At 53.2% G+C, this 22058-nt stretch overlaps 1 protein-coding gene across 1 annotated transcript in view; it reads left to right on the top strand.

Moving 5' to 3' along the window:
• Window positions 1-22058, top strand: part of LOC105696948 (LIM/homeobox protein Lhx9) — a 157696-nt gene that overhangs the window by 2104 nt on the left and 133534 nt on the right. The window contains exon 2 of the mRNA XM_012419833.2: window positions 11373-11448. The gene's annotated coding sequence lies outside the window, so the exon portion shown is untranslated. The remainder of the gene's footprint in view (window positions 1-11372; window positions 11449-22058) is intronic.

Raw genomic sequence — 22058 nt, 5'->3', positions numbered from 1 at the left:
CTTTCCCTCTCCGCAGAATTTCCTCCTCGTGTAGGGTCCTTCGAAATTTTATTTCCGCCGTTTATTTATTTTCTTTCCCTAGCCAAAGGACGCACCCTAATCGGGACGACGTGAAACGTGAATATTGCTGGTATTGATAAAATAATTATTATTTTGAGTTCCTCGTTGGGAGACTTTGGAATTGTACGATTGTATTCATCGGCTCGGAATTAAATGTTTCAATTTTGGGACTTTGTCCTTCTTCGGGAATAATTGCCTCCTCGTTTTTTAGACTGTTTACGCTCGCCTCGAATTTGGCCCGGGATGGGGAATCTCAAACTTGGACTAATGGAGTCCTTAATTGAAATGGAGGCATCGGGAACGAAAGAGGAAATTAGCGATGAAAGAGAGCAGATTAAACGAGGGGTTAAGCCGGGACGACACCGACGCGGATGGCTAACACTCTCTAATTAGATTATTTCTTGTAATTTCATTATCGACCCTGTACTTCTGTTTAGTGGACGCGAGCTTATATTATTCCTAAATACGTGTAAATTCCCGGAATGGCGTGAATATTAATTTTGCAGGATATTTTTAACCGACGCGCCCAAGTTGTAATAAACTTTAGAGCTTGCACCTTTGACGCGCGAATAATTTTTCGAATTACAAGGACGAAAGGGAGGAAATAAAAAAAAAAAAAGTCGTAATCATTTTCCGAACAGTTTGAACGTTTAAATTATCGCAGAATCGGACTCGGCTTGCAACGAAGGTTTTAATTATAAGTCAATTGGAATCGTTAAATCGCGCACTTTGAGACGAGGCTGGAAGACCATTTTTTTCGCCAGTTTGCGCACTGGGGCTCCCTCTCGTATTACATCGAGGATTAATATTAAATTTCATACGATGAGTGCAATTTCATTATCCCCCTCTCCCTTCCGCCGTCCCCCTCGCCCTCGTCCTTGGTCCTGTCGCGGCAATTGCGGGGGAAGGGGGACCGGGAGTAATAAATCATTTCCGAGCAAAAATCACTTCTCAAATTGCTGCCTCGTTTGTTATACATACATATGTAAATACATGCGCGTATATACATACATTTGTCCTTTGACGTCGATCGCAGCTTTTATCCGTCCGGCTCTTCGAGTACTCCCTGGCGCGCGATTAAAATTTTCCCCGGTGACTCGTTTATTTCTCCATTTCTTTTTTTTCCCTCCCCCCTTTTTTTCGGCCCCGATTTTATTTGCAATCGGGCGCGCAACGATTTCCGGTGTGTTTAAAATTTTTATTGGATTCACGGTAAATTTCCCGGGGAAAAACGGCACCGCGTATCACGGTAACGGCAAACGCCGGGTATGTTTTATTATTACACGATGGCCGACACGCGCTTTCCGCCCGGTGCGCGTAAACCGCTTGTATTACGCATTGACGTTTGGCTTTAATTATTTTTTTACCCCCGTCCGGCCGCGCGAGGAGTCCCGATGTCGTCCGCCGGGACGATTGATTACGAAATTATGGGTCCCCATGGGGAGGGATGAACCTCGCAGCCATGACCCACCCCAAACCGCCCGTTTCCGCGGTCATCGCGGCCGAGGATTTTCCCACAACGAGTCATCGATTCATTTTCACGATCCTTTTCATGAGGGAAAAAAAATGTCACTATGCGGGGGTGGTTCTTGAAATTCCCGAGGGTGACTTAGCCGACGGGGACATCGGGGTGGCGCAGGGGATGGTAGCGCGTTTTGCGGCACGTAGGGCCAGGTCAGAGGTGGAGTTTCACCACCTGGCGGAGCAGGGGCTTCCCTCCAGGTGCACCCCCACATTTTTCAGCGCGAACAAGGGTTCGGGGATTCCGAGGGTGACCTCGTGGGCCTCGGCGCGGTGCAGCGCGACGCAGCGCAGGGGTAGTGCATGTTCAGCACGGAGGGGTGGTGTCGTGGCCGTAGGTAGAAGCACACGAGAGGGTCGACCGGCTCCCGGTCGATCAATAGCACCCCGCACCCCCGGCGTCCCCGGTCGGCGCGTCCCCGGGTGAATGCATGCGATAGGCACCCCATTGCTATGCCACCCCGAAAGCCACTTTATATTTTAGTGCCAATGTTCTACAACCCTTCGGAAGACGCTCTCTCGAGCTGGCTCGACCTTACGGAGGATAACCCCCCGTCTCCCCCCGAAGCGGGAGGCTCGGGGGAGGGAGCGGGCGAGCCCCCGTAGATCAGCGCCGCGATTTTCGATCGATGCCGATTCCCATCCACCCTCGTCATGGGAGAACGATTTTTTCCTCCCTCTCTTCTCTTCCTCCCTTTTTTTTTTCTAATCACCCTTAATTACTCTCCTCTCGTAATTTCCCGCGTAGAAACTTGTTAAAAGTTCGCCCCTCCGATCGCGGGGGCGCCTTCCCCCCACCCTTGTCTGCCCTGCTCCTTCCTTTCTCCTCGTCTCGCCTTTCACCTGGAGTTTCGTTCTGGTTCTCTGTATATATGTATATATATATATACGTAGCTGGTTTCTCTCTNCCGCGGCGCGCCAGTCGCGCACCGGGGGCAGGGGGCAGGGGGGGGCGTCCCCCCATTCGTGATTACGTTTCGCGGGAAAAGGCCCCTGGAAAGTCGCTTAACGAGCTCTCGCGCTTTGCGCACTCGCTCGGCCGTAACGAGGCGTCATTTTGTGCTTTTTTATTTTCTCTGTTGTCTTTTTTCTTTTATTGTTGTTGTTTTGGTTTTCTCCCTTCCTCCACCTCGGCGCCGTGGCTGCACCTGCATCCGCGCGGTCCTGTCGAGGTGCGCACCTTGTCAACGGGGGGTGTCGATCCGACTATCGAGTCGCCGGTCGAGAAATCGTCCTCTTCGTCTCGAGGGACTCCTTGAGACAAAACCTTCGCGGTGAGGAGGACAGAGGGAGACGGGATCTACGGGAAGAAACAGGGTCCAGGGGGTCCTCCACCCCCTCCCCACGGGGACCGTTTACAGTTAATCGGAAGCGTTTCCCGAAAACTACCCCACACTCACCCCTCTCGCGCAGTTTACGGCAGATTCACAAAGTGAGATTGAAACAACGAAGACCTCTCGTGCGCCTTTCCGGGGGAGGGTGTCCGTCCTCCTCCACCTTCCTCCCCCTCTTCATCCCTGAAGACCCTCTTCTCTCTCCCTCCTGCTCCTTCGCCCTCTCTCTCTCACCTTCTGGATTTGATTGAATTTCCTCCCCGTGAAGAAATGTTTCCACCAAATGAATCCGTCGAAATATTGCATTCCGACAAGCGATCCAATTTTTCGTTTAATAAAAGAGCTCCTTCCCCCCCCTCACCCTCGCCTGGGCCGCCCCTTCGGCTTATACCGACCCCCGCGAAGGGGTGGCAGGGCTAACCCTCTCGCTCTACTTTTTTTCCACGGGTCGGAGCCAATCCAAGATGGCTGACCCTTTGGGGGGGGGGGGGGTCGAAGGATTCGCTATCGGTGGTCACCCCCCTCCCGGAAGAAAGGGGTGAGAAAGCCAATTCGAAGTTTCTCGGGGTCGCCGGGATTTTTTCACGGGTTTTACAGCGACGCACGGTTGGGACAAGGGCCGACCATTTCGACCCCAGGTTGCACCCTTAACGTTTGGGGATCCTCCTATTTTTTATTTTTATTCTTGTCATTTCTAATATTTCTAAAACGTTCGAGAGAAGATAAGGAGGTCCAATTTTGAAGGAACCAGGACGAGGAGGGGGCGAAATTTTTTTTTTTTAAAGCGGGCGCTCGAAATCGAAGATCAGCTGATCGATCGCGCTTGACACGGGAATCCTTTCGACCTGTGTCGCGTTTCGTGCAAGGGGCGCGTGCAACAGCAAGTGCAATAGCAAGTGCAACTGCAGGCTCCATCCGTCCTGATACTTCCGGTGGAGGTTGGCGGGGAACATTTGAACCCACACAGAGAGGGGCCGGAACACGGACGCGGTTAGGGGCAGTTTAATATCGGATAATTGAATCCGTGCCCCTCTTCCCCTGGCCCCGCGGAAGAGAGGAGGATATACTTGGGAAGGGTGGAAGGCCTAGAGACACCCCTAGAGATAGGATGGTCCAGGGAGCGGAGGGCTCGAGAAGGTCTAACTGGACAAACTGGACACCACCCTCTTATTGCTCACCCTGAAAGTCCATCTTCGGGGTCCTCGCATCCGATCGACCTGCGACCGGTCGCTACACCTCTTTACCTCATTTTTCGGTAGTAAACGATACCTATCCGAGGTAGACACCTCCGTGTCGAATTTTCCGACTTGCGTTGCACAATTCTCCTACGTACCTCGTCCTTCCCTCTCCTTCCTCCTGGCAACCACCTCAGCCGAACTGGCGATTGCTCAAACGCGGTCGGGTGATTGATTTCGCGATAGCCGTTAACGAGCTTGTTAACTGGCCGCTACTCGGCCGTTTAATTTGAATTTTAATTTTCTACGCCGTCGCCGACACTTCGGCCCCCTCCCCTCTCTTCCGCCCCGCCGAGCCTTCCCTCTCCTTCTAGCTCCCCGAAGGACACGCTCGTGACGCCACTCCGCTAATTGCGCGGTTTAATTGCATTTAAAATGCGGGGGCATTAATTATAATGCCCCGCAACTTTCGCGGCGCGATTAGCATCGACGGTGTATCGGGGGCGCGGCGTCGTCGTTTGTAGAGCTCGGTTCCAATATGGCGACCTGTCGTTCGCCATCGAGCCGGACAGGTGGAGAGGGGGCTGGGACAATATGTGCAAACGTTTAAATATCCAGAGAAGTTTGGATGAAGAGGGACCAGTCTCTGAACTCTTCCGCGTCACCTTTCCATACGCGAAATTCTGATAACCTGTAAAAAAAAATGAGGAAAAAAAGTTTTTTTTCTATGGGAAATTTTGTTTTTCTTTTTTTCCCGTCCCGGGTGATGTCAGCTTTGGGGGCGGAATCGGCCAGGAAAAGCTCGTTCGGATCGATTTTCGCGAGAAGCCACTTCGCGCCGCTACATCCGGGTCTGGGCCGAGCCGATATCTAAGTGCGCTACTTTAGGTCCGCCCTCTCTCTCGCGCTCGCGGGCCGCCCGTCGCGCCCTCTCTCTCGCTCGGGCGCTGCCCCACCGGCGTGGATTCCAGCGTCGTTTGGCGAGTGGTCGATCGTCATTAGCGGCGCGAGGCGGGAGCGAGAGAGAGAGAGAGAGGGCGTGGGGCGCCGGCAGGGAGCGAGGGAGCGGCGCATCGTGGCGCAGCACTTAGGCCCGGCTTTTAATCTTCGAGCCTCGAGGAGAGCCCTAATTAGAGAGTCCCGGCTCTCTAAGCCCCGCTCATGCGCCCGAGCGAGAGAGCGGCCGCGCGTGCGCCGTCGCGGCTACGCGCGCGCGCCTCGCGGTATAATTAAAATCTTGATTAATGCACGCGCCGGGCCTCTCTCTAATGAACTTTCGCGTCGCCATTCGGAGGGCGCGGTGCGACCGATCGCGCGACTCGCGCGATACCGATCCGAGCGCACGCGAGAGCGCATGCGCCCTCGACGGGACGCCGCGCGTCCACCTTGAGACTTTGCCATCGCATATCTCGGAGGATACCGGAGTTAGACTCTTCCGGTGGGGATTTTCCTGCTCCTCGCGAGAGAACCTTTCGGCAGGGAAAGGGAGAAGGATACGATCCGTCGAATGTTTCTATCGACGATTTAACTCGATATCATTGCTTCGCGCCAAGATGGCGGACTTTCGTCGGCTCGGCCAAGATGGCTCGCGCCTTGGTTTTACGGGCGGCGATGTTGACTCTCACTCGCGTAGACGCTAAAAGGTCTCCCGGTGTATCGCGGAGATTTTGCTTTTAGCACGCCCGCGATAAAACGCGTCTTGAGGCGGTCGCGGCCGACGTTAATGCCGATAAACGTCGCCTCGCATAATAGTTGGGGGAGGCGCCGCGAGGGCGCGCGAGCGTGCCGGCGTTAACCCATCGCTTCCGGCGCGGCCGGAAACTCTTCCGATTCTGGATTAAGCTGACGGAAGTCGGCGGGGTAACTCGGCGCACTGTCCCACGTAAGGAGCTGCGCGGTTTGAATTTTCCCGCCGACGTCGCACTAGACTCTGGGAGCTTCTCAGTTATTTGGGGACAATAGGAAATAATTCCTTTAAATGTTGTCAAGTGGTTTCGAAGGTCTTTTCGGAGCCACCGAAGGGGTAGAAAATGGAGGGATCGAGGAATTAGGGGCGGGATCGGATATCGGGGGTGACTTCACCCCACGAGACTGAAAACATGGAAAACGACAGAGGGCGAATTAATCCGGGGCCGGTCCGTACCGCGACTATTCCTACGCGTCCCCGAGGAGCGGGGTATTATTTATGGAACGAGGGGGGTAATTGACTCGAGCAACAATTAAATGACCGACCCGCCCCCGGGGGCGAGGGGCGAATTAATTCGAGCGCGCGCAAAGCCCTCGAAAAACCGTCAACCCTCGGAGGGGCGAGGGTGGAGGTGGTCGGTAAAGGAGAGACCTGCCCGACGATGGACTAAAGAGGCTCAAAAGTGAAAACGCGCAAACAGGCGGTACACCCTGGTCGGGGCGGAGGGTGTCATTAAATCACAGAAACAGCCTCTGTTATTGACTCCGTCGACAAATTTATCGTCCCAGGGAGGGGGGTTCGGTCGTATTCGGGGTGTGTGTACGTGCCCTCGACCCACCCCCGGCCACCCCCTGCCGCGTCATTGTTCTGGTTTATTCGGTGATTTGTGGATTTTACGGGCCTCCCCTCGCCACCCCTTATACACCGCTCGAAATCCTCGCACCCTCCAGGACCACCCTTACTTGATGATTTTTGTGAGACTTCTTGATGATTTTTTTTTTTTTTTAATAATTCTCATGAGATTACACCGATTCGAGAGATCGACTCCGATCGGGGCATCTCGCAGGTGGAGGCGCTCGCGTTCCGGAGAATCATCGGCACCGGCAGAAAGGGAAAGCCCTAACCCGATGCCGGCTTATCGGGGGCAAATGCACGATACGGTGCGCTTTATCACGCCACAGGAGATAGGGTGGCGCCAACCCTTATGAACGGTCCCATTATGTCTCCACCTCCGGCCCTATCCGGCTTCGAACTCACCTTCGGCCCTGGACCCGACATTGGGCCTCGTCCTTTGTCCTCTCCACGAGTCTCGCCGCGCCGATATCGGCGACGGAATTAACGCCAAAGGACCACTGATAACGAGGGTGATAAGGTCCCAGGACCCGGAACCGCCGGTGGGAGATCATTTCGAGGCGAAATCGAGACGTTCCCTGTTACCTACGTAGTCACCGGAATTATCACGAACGCCGGTTTACGGGATTATTTTTCTTAACATTCTATTCAAATTCCCTCTCGATTTCTATTCTCTATTTTTTTTTCACTCGCCCGCTACGAGTGAGAAAAAAAAAATCATCATCTACGAGTCCACACGAGCACGAGGGTGCAGCCCCAAATTCGAAAGATGTCGAAAACGCGCGTAGGGCACGGGAAGGTGCGTCGATGGAGGGTGCTGGGAATTCTTTTTAATCTGGCAGGCCGGCCGCGAACGGCCCGCGGGAATCCTCGGTCCAGAACCGCCCCGGATTTATCGGGGATGATATCGCGGCGGATCCGCGATCGATCTCGATCTCGGGGCCTAATCCGCGCGGCGCGTCCGACCGCTGGACCACCCGCGAGGACACAATGGCCCAATTATGCACCGCGGAGAACCGCCGATAAAACGTCACCTGGATATCCGATAATAACGCCGCGAGACCGATCTCGGGGCTCGCATCGATGCGAGGGCGATCGCGATCGCTGCGGAGAATCCGCGGTGTCGCTGCACCGCGGATGGGGCTCCGGCCTGCATCTCCGATGCACCGGGTGTGCCCTTTACCGAAAGACCAGGATTTATCCCGAGACCTTCGAATATGAACATTTATTATAAGAAAGTAAATTTATATATTTATCGCGGGGGTTTTAGTCATCCTTGGAATTATATATATATATTTTTTTTTTACCAGCATCAGCATAGAAAATCGTCTCCGGGTCGGCTCCTCTGTCATTGTCTTCGTCGGAGAGTCTCTAATTCGTATTCACATTCGGGCCGATTAATCTGGCGACCCCTGACCCTGCCATCCCGTCGTGTCCCGATTTCGTCCGTCTTCCTCGGTTCTTCGCGGTCCCCGTATCTTCTTGTCCCTCGTTCTGGCACAATACCCCTCGCCTCCTCTCTCTCCCTCTCCCGGGATCGGGCTCGATTCTTCTCTCTTCCTCCGATGATCGATCATTCCGAGGGTTTTCAAAGCCAGATCGGTATCTCCGCCGGTCCAAGGAGTCGAGTCGGAAATATTTTCCGACGACCAGAGAGAAAGAGAGAGATGGACTCCGTCAGAGAGGGAGAGAAAAAAAAAATGTTAAATCCTTGCCGGCCAATTTATGTCGACAATTTTAACCTCGCCCCATAAATCTGTCGAGGAGTTTATCCTTTGATGGCGGTTTAGGATTTTTCTCCCTTTCATTTTCTGGATATGTATTTTTTTACGTTCATTATTTTTTTCGATGTCTTACTTTGGATTTTGGGTACTAGCGGGGAGTTTCGCTATTCTTTTCTACCGGAGTCCCGGCACGGACGAAAGCATTGGTCGAACGGGGTCGGGATGAGCTCCTGGGTGGCGGGAGAGAATTTTCGAATTTCCCCAGCAATTTCCTCCCCGGTCCCCGTCCCTGCATTTCCGTAAACGCACACCGGAAGTCAGTCTCCTGCCCCCCGGAAATCGCGCGAAAATTGGCTGTACCGTCAGTACGTCATCCGTTTGGCTTGTCTCCTGAAACGATCCAAAAAAAGATTTCCCTCCCATCCATTACCAATAATTTTCTTCCCAGATCTGTATACGGGGTTGAGAAGAACCGTGCAATAATTTCCGTTGAAGTTTAATAAATATCCAGGGTCAGGAGTCGAAGTTCTCGCGGAAAGGGCCGGATAGCTAGATTTTCTCGGGTTTTCAGTTCCGGGCCGTCCGCGTCGGTCCACTTGGACGCGCATCCGCGACAATTTCCGAAAACTCGGGATATTGAATTCACGCCATTTCTATTTTGGCGCGTCATCGGGCCGATACGATCCGTGGAGAGGAAGGGATTTTTTACGGCAGCGAATAGCCTCTCGCGGTTTATCGGATTTTCGAAAACGCTTCCCGTTACCACCCCGGGGTACTTTGAGTGCCGGCAATTTGTCCGCCATTTTGCGAGCTCGATGACGCTCGAGGAGTCCTTCCGCTCGTCTTCCGTCGATGACAAAAAAAAAAGGATTCGGACTAATTTTCAATCTTTTTTGGGGGGAAACATTGTTCTCGAAACCTTCGATTTCGGGCCATTAGAGTAATCCCCTTATGTCGACATTATCCCGACCACTTAATCCGCTCGAAGGCTGCGAGGTAAACGCCCACGCGAGCGCTCGCGAGAGCGCTGTCCTCCTATCGGCCGGCCGGTGTACTACATCCGGACACGACGCACGTGGGCGTTTCTACACGAGACGCCTCTTTTATGACCGAGACTCCCAAACGATAGATTTGGTGAGAAGAGGGAATTTCCAAGGATTTAGGAAGGACGTGGAAAATCTAACGCCACGTGACAACGGATTGCTTTAAATAAAAAGAGCCGAAAAAATTGCTCAAGTTAAATTTAACGAGACTTAATTAAAATATAAATCAAACTAATAAGAGGCGGTTTAAGTGCATATTCGGGAAGAGTCGAGTGGATCGTTCACGTTGAGTCGGGTATGCCACGAAAGTTCATTTGCTTGCACGATCAACGGCTTGTTCGCTCTCGGTGCGCGCTCGAGGCCGTCGCTCGCCACGAGGCGAGCCGGCGTGCCGGGGCTAAAAGGAAATGAGAATGAATGTAATAATATATTTAATATTCGCCGGGTCCCTGCCTCTCCTCCACTCTCGGTATTACAAGCCAACCAATATTCTCGCCCCCGTTCGCTCTCTCGCTCCCTCCGCGCCCCCCGCCCCGCGCGCTTTCTTGCTCCCTCTGGTCCACTTTCTCTCTCCTACCCCTTCTTCCGGCTTCCCTCCGTCTCCCTCCCTCTCCCTTTGCCCCGGCTTCCACCCCCGCGACCTCGCACCCCTCGGCCGAAACGCACCGACATTATTTCCGCTGTAACCGACACCGCGTCGGCCCGGGAAAGGCCGGATCGCGGAAATCGCGCGCGGAATCCGCGGATCTTCGTGTCGGCTGCGGGAAATCGCGAGGCTCCGTTTTTTCTTCCCCCGCGAATCGTCGAAGGGTTAAGCTTTACGTTTCGTCCTGGTTCTCTGCGCGTTTCCTCTTCCTAACCTCTGGAGATTTTTTACTTACGCTTGCTGCCTTTAATTAAGGCTAGTCGTCGATTTGGCGGCTACTTTGACGTTTGTTCCCGTCCTTTCTAAGCGGGTTCCCTTTGTGGGGGCGAATTTTCGAAAGGATCGGTGGATTCGAGCCAAGTGGAGGGCCGAGGTGGGCCAAGAACGGCAACGATTCAATATGGCGGATTCGGCAGCCCCTCCACCCACTGGGAGGGCGCGGGGGCCCGGCATCACGTGCTCCCTGATATTAGTTCGTATATCGCGGGTAAACATGCAGCGGGAGAGCGTAAAAGTAGCGGTCGACACGTATTCGATGTAAACCCGGAGACCCTCCGGCGTCCCGGGCCGCGCGGCCATGTTGGATTTTATGAATTCGCGGCTCCCGCGGGGGAAAAATTTAATTTCCCACGATTTCCGGCTTCCTGCTGACGCGGGGCGGTCGACGGCCCGTACCCGAGGAAGCCGACCGAGCCTTCTTTATCGTTACCGACGCCGGAAAAAAGCCTCCGCTGGCATCTTATCCGATCGCGTATTTTTTAATCCGTTGAACACGCTTTATAATTATACATGTCGGTTTGGCCGACATTTTTAACGTTCCGGTTTGATGCAACGTCGAGGAATTCTCAGACAGGGAAATATAACACTCGGGGGTAATTCGGGGGTCGAAGAGGAGCTTTCAAGATGGCGCCGGAGTTGGCCGAAGACGGCTCGCTTCGGTAGCGGGGAAGCATTAATTCCGAGGTGCGCGCAACCAAGACGACGCCACCGTGCGACGGCCCCTTGATTTACGGGCGGGGGGCGGGTCCCTACGGAAGCCGCAATTAGTTTATTAATAATTAGTAAACAAGTTGCCGGCCGCCACTGTCGACTCCGCGGACCGATCGGGAAACCGCGCGTAGGCGGCGCTGCCCGTTGATCGATTCCCGTCGAGCGTCTCTTCGGGGCCGCCATTACGCCTCCGCGGAAACTCTTCGGCTCCTTGGACAGCGATCCGCCATTTTTCTTTGGGCTAAAACCTCCTCGAGATTGAAACTCAAAAGAAAAATTAATTTAACAGTAACGGACGCGTTTCTCTCCAATTAATTTAATTGTATATTTTTCATTTCAGAGGTGCCCGCAGTCCATGCCTCGAAAGTTCTCTTCGTGTCTTCGTCCCTGTTAACGGCGTCCTCTCTTCGGCATCGGTAAGTGTTAGGATTATGCGAGATTCCTCGTGTCTCTCCATGTCATATAGCACCATTGATTCAGTCACGTATTATGCTCATAACTTTGTAAAATTTGAGTTTGTAAAATCTTTAAGATTGTTATCAATAAATTCTCGTGGTTGTTCAAGCTTTGCACCCGGCGCCGCTTCCATTACTTCGAGTCCGCGATTCCTCGAACAGTAAGTCTTGAATTTTTCTAAGCGCCTTGAGTTTTCCGCATTTTCCACTTCTGCCATCGCGTCGCCATTTTTCTTCGAGCCGGGCTTTATTCATAGCGTCGCCTCGCTAATAAAAAAGTAGGCGCAGCGGCGTTAAACTCTCCGCGCGGATCCGTCCCGACGACGTCCCAACGACGTCCCGAAGACACCCCGACGACGTCTCGACGACGTCCCGGCCACGTAACGAGCGCCGGGCGTGCGTCAACGTTTATATTGTAAAAACATACGCAAAGAGAGAGAGAGAGAGAGAGAGATACGTGACCTGCGAGGGCGATCGTAAAAGTGCGTATTTCAGCCCCGTTTGCTCGTTGCGTACCCCCCCCCTTCTACTTATTGCACCGACATACCGCAAGGAGGCCTCGTCGCATCTCTATGAATTTTCAGAATACGTGCCAGAGCGATGACGCGATTTACGAGGGTGTCATTTACGAGGGATTCGTGATCCGCGGACCTCGGCGACGAGGGTGGAGGAGCCGAGGTCGGACACGTTCGGGACGTCATGGGGAGGGCAGCGGATTTAGAGTGGGGGCGTCATATTCGCGTTTGCGATGCACTGTACACCCTAAATAATTATCGGGAATTTTAGGGAGATTTGTTTAGAAACTTTTTCTACGGGGCGCATTCTCGGAGAATTTAAACACCGGGACGAAGGGGACTGTCCGGGACCCTTTGCCGCCATTGCGTTCTCGTCTCGACGCCACGTGGGCCTGGCACGTGGTCATCCAATGGTTTCTTTGAAATCAAATTAGTTTCGATCCGATCCCCAGATAGAAGTGATATCTTCTCCGCGGGTATAATATAATAATATTCCATAGCGCGGAGTCATCCTCGGCTTATAATTCCGAGTTATTGGCCCACAGGGGTTCTCACCGTCCGCGACTTCTTTATCTCCTTCCTTGATGTCTCCGAAAGGCCGAAAAAGTGCCACTTAACCTTCCATAATTTCCTCGTAAATTCTGCAGTCGACAGGTCCCTTTAATCGATATAAGGACTGGTACTCTTCGGAGTGAAGTCAGCTGCGCGCTTCGTCCGCGATCTCGAAACGTCGTTTCGCATCTCTTGACGAGAGTAAAAAAAAATGAACCGCGCCGAGAGCTGTCCTCGCCGATGACACGCGACTTCGTATCGTAAATGAGCAATCTTCGGGGTGCAATAAACGAAGCGAAGCCGGTAATACAGGTTCGAATTCGAGAGCTGAGCGGGTTTGGGTTGACGATCACTGGCTCTCGATAAGTGGAATATAAGAGCACCCTCCCACTCGCGGCAACCTTCGTGTTTCCTGCGTCCCGTGCTTACGTTCACACGACTCGAACACACGTGGACACTTATGCGTCGATTGAACGTAAGCGCAAGACACATATCGATTCGTGGGCGCCATCCAGGTTGCGGGGGATTTGGGTGCGGCCCTCCTCGAGATGACGGAATGACATCTTGCTTGTTGTAATTGGAGGCTGGGAATGAGTTATCCCGACGCGATGCTCGCGCCGACTGGCGGCGGACCCGGGAACTGCTACCTTCCATGGACGCGATATTTAGGTTCTATAATTTTCATAATTCAGCGGCGAGGTCAGTCTCAGGGAATTCGAGTTCGGGAAAGAAATGAATTTCGGGTGCCACGACTCGCGAGAAGCGGTTATAGGGTGGAGGGAAACTTGGGGGACGAGCCAGGATATTTAGACTGCGTTTTTTGACCACTTGAATAAGGAAGAAGCCGCGAAAGCGGGCCACCCTGAGCCCTGAGCTTATTTGTTTCTTAATTGGAGGGAAAAGTTAGACCGGCCAGGGTCGACTATCGTTCCCAACTCTCATTAGAACTCGTTAACGCGCTATTGGAACGATACGTCTTTCTCTATGGTGTACACACCCCGTGGCCCCGTTCTTTCCCCCCCGAGCTTCGGTTTAATAACGTCAGGGGAAGGCCACCCTTTTCCGAGGGTCCTTTCGAGGTCGATCACCTTCGCCGAATCGCTGACCTCACCCAACGATCGCCTCCTTGAGTCAGCTACCCCGTGATTTATTAATCAAATTCGGATAAGTATTTGACGCGAAACTCAACCCTGGCCCCCGATCATCTTTCCCCTCGAGTTAAGTCGAGGTCCAGATCTCCGGATGTGAACGCGCGAGGCGCAGGTTGAAAACGGGAATTTCCCCGTGCATACCGAGGTTATGGCTTAATATCGCGAGGTCGTAAGTTCAACTTTCGGTTGTATTCGGGAACGGTCCTTTCCCGTTCTCGCGCACCTTCTCAAATTGTATTTTACCTTATCGGCTGGCCCGCGCGGCGCCCTCTCGAAGAATCTTTTCACTTGGGCTGAATTTAAGGAAACCGGCGGTATTAAAATGAAGGGAATTATAATTTTCGAATGTCTGAAAATGTATGAGCGGTAAGGTACATATATATATATTTAATATGAGAAGGTGTGTATATGGAAGGACTCGAGGGGAAGCATCCCGCGATAGGCAGCCGTCAGGAGAGCGCATCAAACTATGATTCGGTATTTAGTCACCATTAGGGACGCATTAGCCGTGATTACTCGGTCGGCCGAATTACACCCCACGTGGATACCTTCCTCGTATTCCACTCTATCGATCCTGGATCGAGCCTAATTACTCCCTAGATTCTGGTGACATCTCGCGCCGCGGTCGACCTTCTCCCTTAACCGATTTTTCCCCTGACAAGGATAGAACGGCAGATCGCAAAAATCGAGATAAAACAGTCCGGCAAGTAATTATTCAGGAGTACCTAGAAACGAAATCGCGTAGCCCCCGGGTGGTTGTATAATTATTCGCATTATTATCGCGGTGTAATTAAAGTCTCCCAATCAGGGCGGAGGGGGTCGTTACGGGGAGTCATTCGTATCGTTCTGAAAATTTTTCCATTTCTGGGAGATATCAAAAGAACGCGATAAATCAGTCCCCATAAAGCCCGATCGACTCTCGGGGCGACTTAATTAAACGAAGTATCCCAATTACGGTAATTAAAGCCTCGGCAACGAGAGCAACAAATCCCACGATTATTCGCCTCAAAGGGGACTCCTTAACTCGGCGTTACTGCCCGGCGGATTAATTATTTATTTAATCGTCTTCGCGTAATCACCCTTTCGGAGGCCTCGGGAAGACGCACTCGCGCACTCACGCGTAAATGCGCAATGCTGCACGTACACGTCTACGCGACCTCGTGCACTTGTACACGCATGCCCGATACGCGATTGTGCGCTCGTACATTAACGTCCTAGTGCACTCCTGCATCCGCTCGAATTAAATCGCTTACGCATCTCGCACGCGACTCGCACATCTCATGGTTTTTCAGGGGGCAGAGGGGGGTCAGCCAGGGGGGCAGGGGTCACGGGCCAGGATGCAACGCTATACTTACGGCTCTGCGAGCTCATCATCTCACGGACATTTCATTATATGAATCGGCCCCGAGAGCCCCCCTCGGCCGAATCGCGTCTCTCTCCCTCTCATGAGGCCCCCCGATCGGCCTCCTTATCCTTGGGGTGGGGAAAGGGGGGACGGGGGGAGGCTATCCATCTCGCCATCTCCGATTGGTTCGACTTAATTCCCGATTGGAATTTCATCCGCAAAATGGCGCTCCCAGACCCCGCAGGGGGCGCGAGAGATGGAGTTGCCCCCCTAGTCGGGAGCCCCCCCTTTGATTTTTCATCTTTCCTGAAATTCACCGAATTCTTTTTTTTTTTCTGGATAATGGCTATCGGCAGTACCGCCGAGCCGGATGTTCAAGCTTCCCTGAGGTATAACCATTTCGATTCTGGAGAAAGAATCCCGATGTCTGACAAACAACCCCTTCCCCCTCCTGGTTCCGGGGAATAAAAATCGACGACCCCCGTGAATTCCCGTTTCCCCGATTTTTCCACGACCTCTTGACCCCCTGTCCCCACCCTGAACCGGGGACATTGTGACGTCACCTCCGGAAATCGTCAAGACCAGTGCTAAATTGTCGGCGCGCGTGCGAGGGGGTCGTCCCCCTGGGGGGGCAGTTTCCCCCGGCCTCGAATTTCCATATACCGCACCGTCGCGGGATACACTCACTTCCGGCAATAGATTTCCACCCCTCCTCTCGCCTACCCTTCCGAGGCTCGCCGTTAGTTTAGGTCAGGTTAGGTTAGGTTAGGCCGGCAGACGTCAGGCCTTGGCTGGAGGGCCGCGCGCACAATCGGCCCATTGTGCCCCGTGATTTGTGGCCGGCCGATTTTTTCACTTCCGGGAGAGAGGGGCGCGGGACTTGCTTACAGATACAGCTAAATTATCGGATGCGAGACCCGCGATTTACGGGCACTCGTTGGACGCCCTCGTCGACCTGGGACGACCTCACCCTGGGAGAGGGGTGGAGTCTGATTTCGATTTCAATTTCCCAGTCGAGGTGATTTCCCCTCGTTCAGGCGTACGGAGGCCTTTGCTTGACATTTTTCTTACAATTAATATCTTTTCCCTGTATTTTAGTTTCGAATTTCGCGAATCGCAGGAGACGGGGCTTTACGATCGGCAAGGAGGGAGACGCGAAAAGTTGGGTTCCCTAACGTGGGGTACCCCTTTCGCCTCGCAAGTCTTGGCGCGAGCAGAGCGAGCTCGCGCATTAGCATGGGAAGAGCGAATCGCCGGCCACCAAAGTCAGCCGTTCGACGTTTTCCTTTATGAGTCTGTTTTTCGCGTATGCTAATCCACGGGCCGCGACAATGGTCGCCGTAGCCGATATCTCCGCTCGCGGGACAGATCTGGAGCGAGCCGTTCGATTTTCCACGTTGATTCAGCCTCCCATCCGTTATCGAGGCACCTTCGGGTGTCGATGAGAAAAATCATCCATCTCTTCCCAAAATAAATATACCCATGGAGGTACTTAATGCTCTTCAACGGTTTACATCCGACGTGCCAAATGCGTCCACCACCATCTGAGGGCATTAAGGTCGCTACTTTATGCGGGACGTCGGCTTAATCGCTAGTTAATTGCCGATTAGAACATACGCACGGTTATGGCCGGTCTTAACGATCGTTAAGGCCCAACCTGTCACGGGGAAAAATTAATAACTACTGGAGACGCGATGTATAATTGTCGGCGAGTCGATCGGCCATTAGGCTGGGCCTTCAACGTCCCTTCAACGTCCTCTGCCAAAAGCGGTAATTTCGCGCGTTTTGGAAATACACGGTTGTATTAACACTGCGGGTTTATTATTAATATCATTATTTTTTATTCCACGGACTATGGTATTTTTAGTAGGGTCGAGAAACGCCACTCGCGCCGAGTCTTCTACAGTGATTCGGCATGACGACCCGATGTGTATGATCCGATCTCGGGTGTACGGGATATCTTAATAACCGCGATAAATCAAAGAAAAGGAGTCAGTCCGAAATGTCTCAATCATCGAAGCCGATCGAGGCGTCGCGTTTCATCCGCGGTGAAAGGTGTTCCCGTTAAGAATTGAAATTAATTCCTTTCTCACGACGTTGCATGGATTTCCGGTCGAAAGCAGGAGGTAGAAACGAACGGCTTGAAAAATCTTTGCCCGCTGGAAATCGTTTACGAGGAGATGAAAAGTCATCAGAGAGCTGCATAATTAGTGTGTGTACACGGTACATAATTCCGAGGCGCATTTCCTCATTCGTATTCTCGGCCAGCGGGTCTCCCCCTGTTTATCCAACATTTTGACACCTCCTGAAAGTGCTCGAGAGAGCCTCTTTCTAGAGAGGGCCGAGAGTCAACAGAGGTATGATTCTTGAAATCGTGAGAAAATAAACGGCGTCCATTCTCCGGCAATCGGAGAGCCGGGAAGCTCCTCGGCTTAATTTTTTCAAGTTCCGGGTCACTTGGATACGTAGACCCCACACGTTGATCCGACCACGAAAGAATAACCCCTCTGTTCGCTCTCTCCTTTTCTCCCTCATCCCGAGAACATAAAAAAAAACGAGCTCACGTCCTCTCGTCGTCTTGGGTTTTGATCAATTCACGCGTAACTTAGGAAATTCTTAATTTAAGAAATTTTTCAACATTTAATCTTGGGAGATAAAAGGGGTTCTTAGTCGATTCGCGAAGCGTCGTTTTTCTGGGGGATCCGGCGGAGGAGTCGAGGATTAGGGCCCGATTAGGACCCCGTCTCGGGGCCTCACGCTTAGGCGCTTCGACGGCCCGCGAAAAACGTTCGATTTTAACGGGCAAAGCCGATTTCGCTAATCCCGGGTTAAATAAAGAACGCAGGCATCGAGCCGCGGTAAAGCCTGTCAGAGTTGGCTTTTTATCGGCCATAAACTCGACCACTTAATCACTGGGTATGACTGGCCCGTTGTCCGCGATGGGTCCCAGCGCGTCCCATTGGTCAGGACCCTGTCCCCGGAGTTTTTAAACGGCCGGTAAAATTAAATCATTCCCGAGGAAGAAAATCGAGCGAGAAGGAGGGAGACGGGGCCCGAGAGAGACGACGCGACGGGCCCCTCGGGAGGGCGGCAGGGGGGAGGAAGGTATTGGCCGGGAGGTTAAAGACGGCGGGGGAGGAACACGCAGTCATTCCGGGCCGTACAAGGCCCAGTCGTGTATCTTGAATGGCACCATTATCGGCCAAAAGGGGCCCGACTACAATGGCCGGCTTTCAGAAATTCGATCCCGGCGACAAATTGCGAAAGCGCGCCTCGCGGCCGCCATCTTGAGTTTCTCGAAACCTTGGACGGACCCACATTTTTTACAATTCGGCTATCAGGCTGGGCCTTCCTCTTCTCTGGATTCTTCGTCGAATTAAAACGAGACTGGGTTGGATTTTCCATGTTTTTTTATAAGATGTAGATGATCGTTAAGCGACGAGATTTTTATCAACGAGAAATTCTTTTTTTGCCACCTGCTCTGAAATGCAAAAAGCCATCGTATAATCGGAATTCCGGCAATATGTGCGCGTACCACGCACATATGTACACGTACGTGTTCACCCCCCGACCCTCCCCGGCTAACTTATTGGTTTTTCGCCCGCGATTTGATTCATTATCATTCGGTTATTTATATTTGTACCCGCGACCGGATTTCGGCATGAGGGATCGGCCCGCCGGGGTTAAAATAATAAAAAAATCGAAAATCGTCCGGCCGGAAAAAAATTATCGCCGGACTTCCGGCAATCGCGGGGCGGATTTTCAGGGGACCCGATGCCGTGGGAAAATCCCAGCCGATCGTTGCACTTATGTCGTTTGCCGCCGGCGATGCATCGGGGTCGCCCAAAAAAGGCGCGGGACCCCGACAGAGAAAATGTCTCTTTAAATTGGAAATGATTAAATAACGTAATCGTCATCGTGAGTAAATCATGAAAAAAATCCGAACTTCCATGCCGGTAAATCCGGCCCAAAATAATTGGACTACTATAGGTGCATAGGCGGGTGTGTGTGTGTGTGTCGAATCCGCATGACGCGCGCGGGCACGCACGCAGAGGGGTGCGTGCGGGTGAGCTGCGTGCATAGAAACGATCGGGCCGACACGCGGTGCATATTTTTCAATTAATTTAAATTACAACGCATCGCGGTAACGGCGGCGTTACGCGGGGCACGCGCCCCCGCGTTATACGGCGCCGTGCCTATAAACATTCGCCGCATAAATACCCGCGCGGCCCCTCGCAACGCGTAATCATTTTTATTTTACACCAACGACGTTATGAATTTACGTGCCGGGGTAGGCGCGACATTGTCCCCTTTCCATCTCGGATTTTTTTCCCCATGTATCTATTTTTTGTCGTATTCCTTTTTTTTTTTTTCGTTGACGCACAATTCGCCAATCGCGATCGTCGTCGGCCGGTGTCGCGATTTTCCCTGGGATAATTAACATTTGTTTCGGACTCGGGATAAAAATGGCCGGTCAAATAATTCATCTTCTCCTTTGGCATTAATGGTCATCCTTCGCACGACGTTCGAATGACGTTCGGACGACGTTCACACGGAGATCGCTTCGCGACCGACTTCTCGACCGTCCGGTGGAAACGGATCGAAGGTCTCGAGAAAAAGAGGGAGAGCCGACTCGTCTCTCTTCGGAGGCAGCGCCCCTCAATATTTTAGGGGATTTAAATTCGCACCGGCTAGGAGACAAGACCGGAGGCGTCCGGACGAGTTTGGGACGCACCTCCGGTCCGGGACCGTTTACAAGGGCCGACCGCCGACACCCCTGAATGATTTAGAAGCGGTTCGTTTCGATGCGCGAGGCAGAGCCCTGCCTTACCGGCGACCCAGTCAACCAACGCCGACCCTGAGACGTAATAAACTTAGCCGAGCGCTCCATTAGATCCTGACACTTTGCCGGCATAAGACGCGAATGCGTTAAAGCGCCGGCGACGTCGACTCGGTCAAAATCCTCCCGCACCGCGAAGCATTGACAGTGTCAAGAGCAAAAGCGAATTTCCATCCGTTTTGGGAAGAATCCGGACGAAGGGCATTTATTTAGGCACTCGGGAGACCTTCTAGGCGTCGGTCCGTGCAGGATCGACGATCGATCCCCAGCTCTCGGGGAAATAAGATCAGCCTGGGTCCGGGGTCTGGCAATAATTTATCCGGTCCGCAATTATTGCTTTAATTAATCAGGAAGGCCCTGTGCTTGCGCAGTCCCGCGAGGTGCATCCTCCCGCTGCGTGCGCATCGTCGAGCAGAGATGCACCCTCTTCTGCACGAACGATCCCCCGCGGAGACGGCGCTTGTACTTCAAGATCAGCTCCTCGTTTACGGGGAACCGAGGTCGATTTCTTTAAGGATAAAAATACCAGAGCTCTCGTCGACCTCGAATTCGTTCTCCGATCGAAGGGGTTCGCGTATTTCGGGGTTTCGGACCTTCTCGAGGTGTCGGTTTCACCTCTAGCGCATCGTGATCAAAGGTGGTCGGACATCCGCAGAGGGCTGGACGTTCCTCCCTTCTCGGTTTTGCTCACTTTTCTCGGCGACCACGCGATCTCGCGAACTCGCGTGATCTCGCCGGCGCGATCCATCGATCGCTCCTTCCCACGGGATTCAACACGCGAGGGCGAGCTACGGATCCTCCGGGCCCTCGGAAAGATCCCATCGAGAAGGAACGTGTCCATTACTTGGAACTCTGCCAAATTTCTCATCGCTCACTTATATTAGCCTTTGGCAATATGGGGTACTCTTTGTCTCTACATACGGCATAGATATGGATATTCACGATTTATCCCGTTACCCCGCGTCTTGGTCGGCCACCGTGTTGCATCGTTCATACGGTCGGTGAAAGCCCTCGTATCGGCGGCGATCTCGATCGGGGTAGTGGGTGAACCTATGCCCTCGGCTCGCCGCAAATAGAGATCCCACTGTAATTTACGCAGTGGAGAGAGGGGCGCGAGTTATCGGGAGATTTCGCGGTCAGGCTGGCAAGGAGGAATCCCTCTTTACCGGGCGGGCTAAGTAGACGCTCGGACGCCGCCGAGGCGCGGACAAAGAGGGCTTGCCACGGGGCGGCGGGGTGGAGGAAGGCGCGGGCCGTGCGGGGCGCAGACGGGTGCCGACCGTGCAGCGGAGCTGGTCGCGACGGAGCGCGGTGTCCTGGTCCCCGGCGCTGGAGGAGGAAGAGGAAACGGAGGTACCGCCAGCTACGCGTAAGATCGGGAGAGGACGATCTGCCCTGGTGGACGCGGAGGGAGCGGCGAGGAGGGGGCAGAAGGACAGGGAAAAAGAAGAAATAGAAAGGAAGCCTCGGTGTCGCGGCCGAGTGTGGGTGGAGAGCGGCCGGGACTGGAAGAAGAAGGAAGAGAAAGGCCGAGAGCGAGAGAGAGGAAACGCTAGGAGGGAGGAAGAACGAATACCCTCGGGTGCGAGAAGGACGGAGCGGCGAATCGAGGTTGACCGATTGATGCGCGCCTGCGGACCCGTTCCCACTTTCCTGTGGATTCCACCGTCCTTCATTCGCGATTATCCGTATCGATGTACCATTTAAGGTATTGTACGTTCCCAGCTCTTCTCGTAAAACATCCGGGCGCCTTTTGCGTGTCTTTTCATTTAAGCTTCGCGTTCCTGCCCTGCCTCCTCTTCTCGGTAAATTTATTAAACCCCTCTGTAACGCATTCGCTACTTCAAACATAGACGTACGAAGTCGAATACCGCTGTTGTATATCGTCATAAATTGCAGTTTGCGTACAACGTGCAGGGGGGGGCAAAGAGAGGGTCGAGACGTCGAAGGAAGGAGGAATAGCGAGAAAGGATTGAAGCGAGACGCGAAGAGGGATGCGCCGGGGTGGGAGGAGGAGGGAGCGAGGGAGAGAGATGGAGAAAGAGACGACGTGGAGCGGGACGACTCGATGGCATCCCAACAAGAGCAAAATCCGAGGAACATTATACCCCACTCCGCCCCCTCCCGCCGTCCTTCTCCCCCCGTCTCTCGCTCACTCTCTCTCACTC

This window comes from Orussus abietinus, unplaced genomic scaffold (assembly GCF_000612105.2).
Source record: "Orussus abietinus isolate OABI.00-Male unplaced genomic scaffold, Oabi_2.0 scaffold16, whole genome shotgun sequence".
NCBI lineage: Eukaryota > Metazoa > Arthropoda > Insecta > Hymenoptera > Orussidae > Orussus > Orussus abietinus.
Note: the sequence above shows the minus strand (reverse complement) of the source record. Positions and strands in the feature narration are given on the sequence as shown.